The sequence below is a fragment of the Hordeum vulgare genome, chromosome 2H (assembly GCF_904849725.1).
Source record: "Hordeum vulgare subsp. vulgare chromosome 2H, MorexV3_pseudomolecules_assembly, whole genome shotgun sequence".
In the NCBI taxonomy this organism is placed as follows: Eukaryota; Viridiplantae; Streptophyta; class Magnoliopsida; order Poales; family Poaceae; genus Hordeum; species Hordeum vulgare.
The window spans coordinates 116,380,491-116,393,348 of NC_058519.1; positions in this window are offsets into that span (position 1 = coordinate 116,380,491).

Genomic DNA, 12,858 nt, shown 5'->3' on the forward strand with positions numbered 1-12,858 from the left:
AAAAGAATTAAAGAAAACATATCATACTAAATCCTTGAATAATAAGCATGATGGCAATGTAATTAGTGTGTATTCTTTGAATATCCATAATACTAATGATGATTGCACTAGTCATGATAAAAAAATGTGGAGTGCATAAACATTGTGAAGGCAGGCCATATAGGGATGATAGATTTTGTAAAAAGCATAAGCATGATGAAACCAATCGGTTGTATAAAGTGATAGATGATCTTACTACAAAGTTCTGTTCTCTTCATCCCATTACTTGTGATCTTTGCAATAAAGTTGGTCATCTTAATCGCCAATGCATGCTTTTTCTTGATCAAACTGTTTCCAAATATTCTGATAATTTGATCACCCTTGAACTTTATAATGAACTTTGTATATTTTTGGGGATTTAAGAATTGTCACTTAAAATAGTTGTTTTGATATATTCATTACCACTAAGGACAATGAAAATAAGCTACAACAAATCTATATGTTTTGTGTGGTAAATTGCAATGAGAATTCTTATATCGTCAATGTAGAAAGAAAGGAAAACCAATCGAATATAAAAGGAATACTAATGAAATGGTAAAGGTCTACCAATACCCTCCTATTTTACTCCTGATAAATCAGGTAGCAAGGAGGAGCTTCCTATCAAACCAATCTCTTCAATAAAAAGCTCAAAAAATTTAATTAAACTCACACATAATGTGGTGAAGTGGAAGAAGAACAGAAGGAAAAGTAGAGGTAAAAATGTATCTCTCCTAAATAATATTGCTCGTATCATTGATGAGAATGAATTCGATAGTTTATGGGCGATGATACTAAAAGTGCTAATTATCGACTAGGGGGGGGGGGGTGAATAGGCGATTTTTATGAAAAGCTTCGAAACAGTAAATGTATTCAAAGTTAAGCAGAAGCGATACAAGATCAGGTAGGGAGAACGTTCAAGTGTCTAAGAATAGCTTGCAATACTACGAAGACGTTCAAACATATAGATCATAGTCATCATGCACATTTAGATGTATCAACGATAAACTTAGGTAGTGTGACGATAAATGACAGTTGGGAATGTATTTGGTGAATGTCATTGAGTTGAGATGATCAAGAAATGGCTTCACATTACATTACCGTAAGTAAGAGAGTGAAAGATAGAACCAACAGCTTGACGAAGATACTTGATTTGTTGTACTAGTTCCAGTTGCTATGACAACTGTACATTTGGTTGGGGAGGCTTAGACCTTGTCTTCACCTTGATCCCCTTGAGCCGAGGTCTCTCGAGCCACGCCCAATCACTCGGGTAAGTCTTTAGGGGAGACTTCCGAAACCCATACAAACTTGGTCACCCGTCAATCTACAATGACTGTTTGATTGATTTAGACCCTGGTCACCAGGCAATCCACAATGACTCTTGGATGCACTAGACCACGACGCCTAACCGTTTGGAATATGACAGTCTTCAAGTGTAACAAGTTTCCAGTTCTCTCAAAACATAACGACTCAGGTAATGCTCAAACACTCTAGCTCTAGGTGTTTCGATTTATCCTCGCATGATAGTTCTCTCTCTCAATGTCTTCGACATGGGTTGCTCCAAAACGACGACAACCTTATCTAACTCTGAGTAGCCACCAACCTATGGTGGAGGGGTGGGCTATTTATAGCCAGCAGACAACCCTACACGATATGACCAAAATGAGCCTAGGTCAGTGGCCAACCGACACGTGCTACAATGGTCGGATTTTAAAGGCATGCATGATAGCATTACTTGGGCAACAAGCAATGCTGACTCAACCAACTCTTCAAGAGATTTCCTCTCATTGTGTTCGCTCGAAGACATAGGTAATTGTGGGTAGAGAATTACGTTAGTGTCTGATCTCGATCACATCAACCCCACTTAATAGTATGGTGGTTCCTATGACTCAAAAAACAAGAAAGAAAACAAACAAAATACTTTGTTTTCGTGTTTCATTATCTTCAAGCGATTATATTAGCGCACCACCAATGGCTTCGGCTATCATCAATGTCTTCGGAAATTTTTGGGGTCGTCTTCAATAGTTAAACTGAATCTCGAGGGACTTCTATCTGCATTAATTGCATTAACCTGTGAACTCTCACAAAATACATTAGTCCCTCAACCACGTGTGTCTTCAATACTCCAAAGCTAACAAAGGGTGGCACTAGATGCACTTACAGATACACATGATGATGATTTTTTATGCCTATTACTTGTCATGATAGTGATGATTGGGTACATAATGATACTCCTTGTAATATTGAAAATATTTTTGGCACCAACTTGGAAAACTAGGGAGATAATAATTTTTATACGATTGGTGCTATTCAATGATTAATGATAAGAGCGATTATGCTAATGATATGCAAAACCACAAACTTGGGGATGCTATAATTTATGAGAATGATATGTTTGAGAATGTATTTTATGCAAATAATGTTTATCCAAGCTTGGGGATGCTATGATAAATAAATATGATATTTTTGGCTCCCCCACTTTTAATAATCAATTTTTCTATGATAGTATGCCTCATATTTATGGTGATTGCAATTATTGTGAAAGTGGGTTTGGAAGAGTTTCAACTTTAGGTGGTTATTATCCCACTATTATGGAGGGTGTTGAATATTTTCATAATGATAAAGGTGGATTTGGAGAGGTTGTGACTTTATTTAGTAATGATTCCACTAACTTGGAAGAGGTTTCAATTGATTATGATGAGAACAAAGTTGCTACTTATGATGATTATTGTGATGATACTTATGTTATGAAAGTAGTGATGATTATTATTATAAAACTTGTCATAATTATGAATACCATTTTAATTAACATTACTTTTTTTATTGTGGAAACAATTTACAATATACGAGTTTCATATGATACCCCCACTATGATGAATGATAAGTGTGGGTAGTAATAAATTTTCTATGCTTGTGGATCATGAAAAAAATACTTTATGTGATATTTATATTGTTGAATTCCTTCATGATTCTACTTAAAATAATCATGAGGGAGTAACTTATGCTTGTAGGAATTGCAATAGTACCAAGTTTCCTCTCTATGTGTAGAAAAATTTGAAGTTATGCTTGTTTTGCCTTCTGATGCAAGTTGATTATTGTTACAATAAATTATTTGCTTAAAAAATCCCCATGCATAGGAAGTGTATTAGACTTAAATATTATTTCCATGTGATTCATGATGCTCTCTTGCATGTTTCAATTACTATTCTTATGTGAGCACCATTGAAATCATCATGCCTAGCTAAAAGGCATCAACGAAAAGCACTTGTTGGGAGACAACCCAATAGTGATACCTACTATTTTTGTGTGATCGCATGATTATGATATTAAATTAATCATGTTTTATGTATTTTATCTCAATAATGTGCCAAGTAAAGCCTTTGGGACAATGTGGATACTTGTTGGTTTGATTCAGTGCAAAAACACAAACTTCTATGCCCCGTATATTAATTCTCTGATTTTACCACATCGTGAAAATATTCTGAAAGTTTTGCATAGCATTTCTCTGAAAATTTCAAGTGTTGTAGTCATCTTTTAGAATTTTTAGATATAGGGATGTATAGTTTTAGTTCAGATCTTTACAGATTGTTCTGTTTGGCATGCATAGTTTGCTTGTTTTAATGTTTCCATAGCTTCTATTTAGTGATATAAATTATAGGAATGATGGGATAAATAGGAATTATGTAAGTAAAAATAATGAATCTTGTCTTAACACTACTGAAAGCATAATTGCTCCCTAAGGTGGTTTTGGTAATTAATCACAACATATGTTTCATTGGACTAATGAGTTTATTCAAGTACATTTCAGAAAAGTTCAAAGATGCTTTGGCTATAGGATTGTGTGGAGATGCCCCTTTGATGCAAGGAAGTGATAGGATTGGCTAAAGCTTCAAGCAAGAAGATTCTTCATTTTATACTTTGTGAGAAATCACTTTGAGTCCATAGGAAAGCCAATACTATTAAAAGCGGATGAGGTACTATGATGAATTGGTTGCTCAAGTGCTTAGAGGTAGCCACCAAAAATACTCAGCCCATTCACCACAAAATATATCTGTTCCAAGCCACATAAGCAAAATCGGTGCCACGAACATTTCCTACTTGGCCATACTGATTTTACACTTAGACAGATCCTATGCCAAACCCACCATCTCGGTACAACCAACATTCCTATCGGTGCCACCGAGATTTGGTGGCCAACATTCTGTTGAGATGATTTCAAGTTTCGGAATTTTCGAGTTTGTAATCGGTCTCACTGAGTTTTGTAAACCAGTCTAGGTCACTGTATTGGTACCACCGAGATTCCTATATTAGTCTCACCGAGAATTCAAAATCTGCCACATTTAGTGCAACTCGGTACCATCGAGATTCTTTTCGGTGTCACCGAGTTGAGAAATAAAGTTGTAACGGTTGGATTTTTGGGGACGCCTATATATACCCCTCCACCTACCTCTCACTCATAGAGGAAGCACTCAGAGCAGACTTACAGTTTCTAGATCCATTTTTCTCAAAGAGAGAGAGCCACCTACTCATGTGTTGAGATCAAGAGATTCCAATCCAATCATTTGAACCTTGATGTCTAGCATCGCCATGTTGCTTTCCAGAAAATCAATCTATCCTATCCCTACCAAATTTGAGAGAGAAGGATTGGATGTCGAGGAGACTATATTTTGAAGCACAAGAGCAAGGAATTCATTGTTCTACCACATCTATTACCTTTTGGATGGTGGTGCATCCTAGATTGTTCCGGTGTCGGTTGGGAGCCTCCTACTTCGTGTTGTGTAGTTGAACCAAGATGTTTGTAAGGGCAAGGAGATCACCTACTTTGTGAAGATCTACCGTGAGTGAGGCTAGTCCTTCGTGGGCGGAAGCCGTGGTGGAATAGACAAGGCCGATTCTTCATCGACCCCTTGTGGTTGGAGCCCTCCGTGGACTCACGCAGCCGTTACCCTCCATGGGTTGAAGTCTCCACTAACATGGACGTATGATAGCGCCACCTATCTGAACTATGCCAAAAATCATCGTGTCAACCTTTTTGTTTGATCTCCCTACCTTACCCTCTACTGTACACTTGCATGTTTTACTTTCTGGTGCAGTACTCTTAGATATGCATGTGTAGGGTGTACTTGACTAGTCATAATTCCTAAAATTGCCTCGCACTTAAAATTGGGAAAAGGCTAAGTTTTTATCTTGTCAAGTAGTCTAATCACCCTCCCTCTAGACATACTTTCGATCCTAGTGGTATCAAAGCTTTGGTCTCCATTGCATTGGTTTCACAACCTAGGAGAGTATGGTGTCTATTGAGGGAAATTATCATCGTAGAGGTCCTTATTTGGATGGCACTAATTTTTCTAGTTGAAAGGATAAAATGAAAATGCATATTATTGGTCATAATCCTGCCATTTGGGCTGTTGTTCATGTTGATATGAAGGTGATTTCTTCGGAGAAGGAAGAGAACGTGATCATGATGCCACAACAGAAGAACTAAAGATGTTGCAATTCAATGCTCAAGCATGTGATATCCTGTTCAACTACGTGTGTCCCAAAGAATTCAACAAAATGAGTCGCCTTGAGAATGCAAAGGAAATTCGGGATACTTTGATTGATATGCACGATGGTACCTATTCTTTTAGTGAATCTAAGTTGGATGTGCTTGAAAGTCAGCTTGACAAGTTCAAGTTGAAGGATGGTGAAGGAGTCGATGAGATGTACTCTAGGCTAGCTCTCATCACCAATGGGATTGTCGGCTTAGGAAGCAAAGAGATGACCAACAAATTCATCATCAAGAAGATACTTAGAGATTTGGATGGAAGGTATGACACCGTGTGCACATTAATCCAAATGATGCCCAACTATAAGGATCTCAAGCCTACTGAAGTCAATGGAAGGGTTGTTGCTCATGGAATGTCACTCAAGGACAAAGATGAGTTGCACAAGAAGTCCAGCGGTGCTTAAAAAGCTTCAGTCGATGCTCCCGCTACTTCAAGTGACAACCTTGTTACGAATGAAGAGATCAACCTCATGGTTAGAAAAGTCAACAAGTTATATAAGAGTAGAGGCAAAGACAGAAGATCAATCTCAACATATGATGTCAAGCATTCGTCTAGTCATGACCGAAAATTCTACAACTGTGGAAAGCCCGGACACTTTTCCAATGAGTGCTTGGATCCCCACAAACGAAGAGAAGAGTCAACTAGAAGACGAAGCTCAAGATATGAGTGACCTCGCAGAGAGAGAAGGAGTAGAGAAGATCATTATGAACGAAGACACTCCTGAAGAGGCATAGAATCGAAGAAGAAGGACAAGTACACCAAGAGTAGTTCAACAAGAAGACATCAAGCTCATGTTGGTGAATGGTTTTCTGGCTCCGAGTCTGACAACCACTTCGAGAGAAGTTATCACTCCAACTCTGACTACAGTCAAGATGAAGGTGTTGCGTGCATTGCACTTGTTTCCTCCAACTCCTACGACTTATTTCATTCACCAAATGAAGGGATTGGAAACTATTTCATGGCAAAAGCCCCAAGGTATCACACCCCAAGTATTTTGACTTTGATAGTGATGAGGATGACTTTTTAGGAGAAGATGACTTGCTCTTTGATAAAGCTAGTGATAACATTGAAAATGAACTTGCTAATTATCATGCTAGTCAAGAGAAATCGAATGATGATGATAAGAGAGAGAGATTGAACGACTAAATAAAGAATTAAACACTTTTAAGTTAGCCCATGAAACTACTCTAGAAGATCATATAGAGCTTGCAAGAAATCATGAGAAGCTACGCTTCGAGAAGCTAAATTTAGATCAAGAGCATGAGTTCCTAAAAGCAATCAATGATCATCTTCGAAAGAAGAGTTCCTCTTATCTAGCTAAACGATTACTCTTGTCTACTTTTGTTCCACAAGTTAAACCCAAGAACACTAGTAACAAAGGCAAGAAAGTTTCTTCATCTAGTAACAACAATACTAAAGCTAGATGAAATGATGTTGTTGCTAGTAGCTCTCTTGATTCCACTAATGATTCTCTTAGCCAAGTTAAACTGGAGCAAGAAAACTATTTATTGAAATGAATTATAGAGAGAGGTGTCTTCAAGAGTCTTGCTGGAGGTAAGCAATTCGAGGAAATTGTGCGCAAGCAAGGAGGACATCGGAAGAAGCAAGGTGTTGGCAATTTCAACGTGAACGGAGATGTTTGGGAAGAAAGTCCATATCCCATTCCCAAGTTTGTTTCTCAAGAGGATAAGTATGATCCTACTCCTCCCAAGGGAACGAGCTCTCAAGATATCCTTCAGCCACAAGACGACAAGGGCAAGGGAAAGCTTCAAGAGGAGATTGACTCATTTGAGGAAGAACCCCAAGCCAAGGTTGAGTGGGTTCCCAATGACACTTCTAGCACTACCTCATCTAGTGCTACCACAACTCCAAGGATCCTCATCAAGGTGATGTGGGTCCCCAAGATAAAGAACTAGAAAGTTCTTGAGGGGTGACTCCGCCAATGAAATTCACTCTTATTCATTTTGGCAAGAACTACATGCAATCAACCTCTACCATATGCATTAGTTAAAGGAGTCACACATTCCCTCAAAGGTGAGCAAGGGACAAGGTAATTAATGCATATTTGGACATCACATCCCATGTAGTTCACTCCATGTCCATAGATATATTTGCATTTTTTCCTTTTTCTTTGGGATTAACCCATGTAGGTGAGAGGAGTAAGAAACAACAAGGATTGCTCCCAAATCAAGATGAACTTCATCAACAGTGAGCATCCACCACTAGTTCACCTACTTGAAGTCTTCTACGACAAAACCCAAGGTTAGTTGATCCCTCTTAGGGGGGATGTCACATCTAGGGGGAGCTTCACATTAAATCTTGAGTATAAGCATCTCCTAAAGATATGAACACACTAATGCATTATGTAAAAGTGGTAACCCCACTTGTGCTTAATCGATGAGTATGACCTATGATCAAGTATTCTTACTTGGCTCCTATGTCAATATACTCATATATAGATGATTTCATCATCACCGAACTGCTTGATAGATGCTAGAATGTTTCTGCATGTTCACCATGTTTTTTGACATCTTAGTGTGTGAGCATGTTGGTATGCATGATTTGCTCATTCGAGGATATATGATTGTTGTTATTTGGATTTAATTTTTCTTTGGCCAATTAGATATACAATAATTCCTAACTACCCTTCTCTAGCTATCTATGTTTTCTCGTCTCAAATTATATTCATGCTACATCGAAAAATTTGAGCAAGCACTTTAGGGACACTCTGTGTGAGGAGCACTCAGAGACCATCTTGACAAGGGCTCTATTCCAAAACCTCCCAAAGTGCATCTTGGTGTGACCAACCTCAAAATCTCGGTCCCACCGAAGCTTAGGGTTGATCAATTTTGTTCATCTCAGTGTAACCGAGTTTGGTTTTTAGGCCTCACCGAGTTTCCCTCTCAGTTGACAGTAATGGAACTCGGTGCCACCGAAAATCACAACTCGATGTCACCGACCGTGAGGGGATATAAATACGAGCGGACCCAACTTTTGAAAAATTTCTTTCAAACATCGCCTCACCGCACCCCTTGCTGTCGCGCCCTAGTCCATGGACATCAATCTTGATCCTCCTGTGCGCCCTCGCCATTGGAGTCCTCGCCGCCGACGGGATCTTTACTGCCATCTCCACCGTAGCGGATCCACACCAATTTAGGGTATGGAATCGATCACTTTTTGTGCCCCCTTCTAATTATTGTGCAAATTAAGTACTGCCTATTTCAATACACGATTGCAAGTATTCTATCGAGAAGAAAAATCCTTTAGAATAGAGAACAATGAAGATATTAGGTTTAACAGTCTGCCAGATTGAATCTCGGTGTCACCGAGTTGAAAACGTTGGTAGTACCGATTTTGGTTTTAGGGTTTCCAAGAATGTTCTCAGTGGAACCGAGTTCTTCTTTTTGGTGAAACCAAAAAGTGGTGCCAAGTTTCAGTAAAAGAGAACATGTGTCTCGGTGGCTCCGAAATTTTTAACTCGGTGGAACCGAAATCCAATTTTGCTGAAAGTTAATACTAAATTTTGAGAGTTCAAATTTTACAAAACTTCTGCAATTTTGTGATTCTTATCTTTTCAAGCTCTTCCATATCTTTTCATAGGGTCAGCCAGTTTGTGTGTCAGCTTGTCTATTTGGTTTGCAAGATGCCAGGTTCTGATGACAGTCAGAACAACTTCAGTGAGCCCCATGCTGAATGTGATTGATGTATTAGTCTTGAGAGGACCCCTTCTGATCCAGACACTCCCAGCTCCCATGGCATGCCCAAGGCAGCCACCAGGTCTTGGAAGAAGCTAAATTCTCGTGAAGAACATTCTGATTTTGTTCCTGTAGAGTCTGTTCCTCAGAAGCACAAGGCGAAGTCTGCTGTCCAAAAGACTCTAAGGAAGGAGTATGTGAAACCTTCCAACATTAAAGCTCCAGAGGATAGGCTTACTAAGAAGCCAGGTGTAAATAGAGCCAGAAAGAGGTTTATTCATGTTGATGGAAGACAAACTTCAATGTATGAAGATCCAGAAGCTACCGAGGAAGAGGAGGAAGAAATACCAACAGAGGTCCCTCCTCCAAAGAAGAAGAAGCTTATGGCTAATGCCATGCCACAAAAGCCTTCCGCTCCAAAGAAGTCTTCAACTCCTAAGAAACATGTAGCTCCCAAGAGGACTACAAAGGAGATACCTGCAGCTGTTAAAGAGAAAGGCAGTACTTCCAGAGCATTTGCTGCAGAGGAAGAAGAAGAGGATGCACCCATTCTCATGAAGCTAAGGCCTCATCTGCCACTACACAATGAGGCTCGTCCAATTGCTCAGGACATGAAGAAGAGGAGAGAAGCAGGGTTGAGGAAGTGGAGATATGTACATCCATATGCTATGAGGAGAAGAACTATCGTTGATACCCATTTTCACACAAGGGAAAAACATGATTTCTATGAGACAGTTCGATTTGACAAGACTCCAGCAGTCAGCGACATGAGATATGTCGATTGGGAATACATCAAAGCCAATGAAGATTTCTTTCCCCATGTGAGAGAAAACTTCAATCTTGTTGACATTGAAGAGTTTGTTGGTAGAGAGATGACTGCATGGAATGATGAGATGATTATGCAATTCTACTCAATAGTTCATTTCCATGCAAATGGCATAATTCTTTGGATGACTGATGGTCATAGATATGAAGACACAATTGAAGAATGAGCCACTATCATTGGTGCTCCAAAAGCACGTGAAGAAGACTTGGGTGTGTATTCAGATCCTAAGATGAATCACAACTCCATGGCTAATATGTACAAGCCAGTGCCCAATGACTATCTGTCGTCTCACAAGATTGGTTGTGTCTATTTTTTGCAAGCAGGGATAACCAATACCAACACTATCTTGAGACATACCCTGATGCCCAAGTCATGTGATGACAAAATGATTAGAGGCTAGTCCATCAACATGCTGGATCATCTAGACACCACACTCGCTCCAAGGTGATGGATTGATTGCTGAGACTGTCACAAGGACTGCTGCAGATCATAAGAGATCATGTGGATATGCACCATACATTCAGATGCTCATCAATGCCAAGATTGGGAAGCATGCATATCAGCTTGATCGTCCTCATTTGCCACTTCAGCCAGAGTTTGAGGACAATGTAGTTGTGATGGATGACACCGATCCCAGCTCAACTACAGCCAGAGAGGCAGCAGAGGCAGCAACTATAGAAATTGCTAGAGATGCTCCAGCTCAACCACTATAGCTCAGAACCGGAGAAGAACAAATGTCTTTCTTGGTCAGCACCATCCAAGGGATGGAGAAGAAAGTTTCAGAGATCTTGCTGAACTAGAAGAGCCTAGAGAGGATCGTGGAGACAAAATTACATGACTTGGATGTGAAGATAACGGAGTTGACAACCAATGTCGAGCAGCTTCAGCATGAAGTTGACTCAGTGAAGATTTCACGCTCTAGTGATGATGATGATGATGATGATGATGATGATTGACCTCTTCGTACTACCACCCAGTTCACGACCTAGATTTGGTTAGCAGATGAGCCAGTACCGGAAGCAAGATCGTCTTCATGAACTCAAGCTTCAACCCCTGCTGAAGCACCTCCACCTCCAGCTCCAGTGACATCTTCATAAGCCTTGGTCAATGCTCTCTTGTCTACTACTTCGGCTACCGGAGGAGATAGTGCCGAGAGAGACGCTTATACTAGACCTTTGAACTTTTTGGTTCTTGTTGCCAAAGGGGGATAAGTGTATAGATGAATAAGGCTGAGAGAGAGAGAGAGAGAGAGAGAGCTTTTGACTTTATTTGCTATCATTTGTTTTTTTCAAAAGTTTTGGTATTTTGGATGACTTTATCTGTTTCGAGATGCATTTGATCATACGCTTTGATTGTTTGATGTTACCATGTTATTACCTTTGAGCTATCTACATGATGATCATTCACTTAATTGTTTCGTGTTATGTGCATTACTACTCATTCATAAGATTTATGCGCACCACCAAGTTGTATGTGACATGGAAGAGTAACCAATGATCCTAATCGATTGTGCATTTGCATTCAAACACAAATTTAAAATAATTCAGAAATATAGGGGGAGCTCTTGCTTTTCACATACTTCTCAAAGCATCGATGCTAATCATTGATTACATATTTGTCGAAGCTTTGATCTATATGTTGTCATCGATTACCAAAAAGGGGGAGATTGAAAGCACAATTGCTCCCTAAGGTGGTTTTGGTAATTAATCACAACATATGCATCATTGGACTAATGAGTTTATTCAAGTACATTTCATAAAATTTCAAAGATGCTTTGGCTATAGGAGTGTGTGGGGATGCCCCTTTGTTGGAAGGAACGAATAGGATTGGCTAAAGCTTCAAGCAAGAAGACTCTTCATTTTATACATTGTGAGAAATCACTTTGAGTCCATAGGAAAGCTAATACTATTAAAAAGGGATGACGTATTATGATGAATTGGTTGCTCAAGTGCTTAGAGATAGCCACCAAAAATACTCACCCACTTTTCCACATAATATATCTATCCCAAGCCACATAAGGAAAATCGGTTCCATCAACATTTCCTACTCGGCCATACCAATTTTACACTTAGATAGATCCTATGCCAAACCCACCATCTCGGTACACCCAACATTCCTATCGGTGCCACCGAGATTTGGTGACCAACATTCTGTTGAGATGATTTCAAGTTATGTAATTTCTGAGTTTGAAATCGGTCTCACGGAGTTTTAGAAACCAGTCTAGGTCATCATATTAGTACCACCGAGATTCCTATATCAGTATCACCGAGAATTCAAAAGTTTCCATGTTTAGTGCAACTTGGTACCACCGAGATTCTTTTCGGTGTCATAGAGTTGGGCAATAATGTTGTAACGGTTGGATTTTGGGGGATGCCTATATATACCCCACCCCCTACCTCTCACTCGTAGAGGAAGCACTCAAAACACACTTACACTTGCCAGATCCTATTTTCTAAGAGAGAGACACCTACTCATGTGTTGAGATCAAGAGATTCCAATCCAATCATTTTAACCTTGATTTCTAGCCTCCCCAAGTTGTTTTCCACAAAATCAATCTCTCCTAACCTTGCCAAATCTGAGAGAGTCTGATTGAGTGTTGAGGAGACAATCTTTTGAAGCACAAGAGTAAGGAGTTCATCGTTCTACCACATCTATTACCTTTCGGAGAGTGGTGCCTACAAGATTGGTTAGCTGTCGCTTGGGAGCCTCCTACTTCGTGTTGTGGAGTTGAACCAAGATGTTTGTAAGGGCAAGGAGATCCTCTACTTCGTGA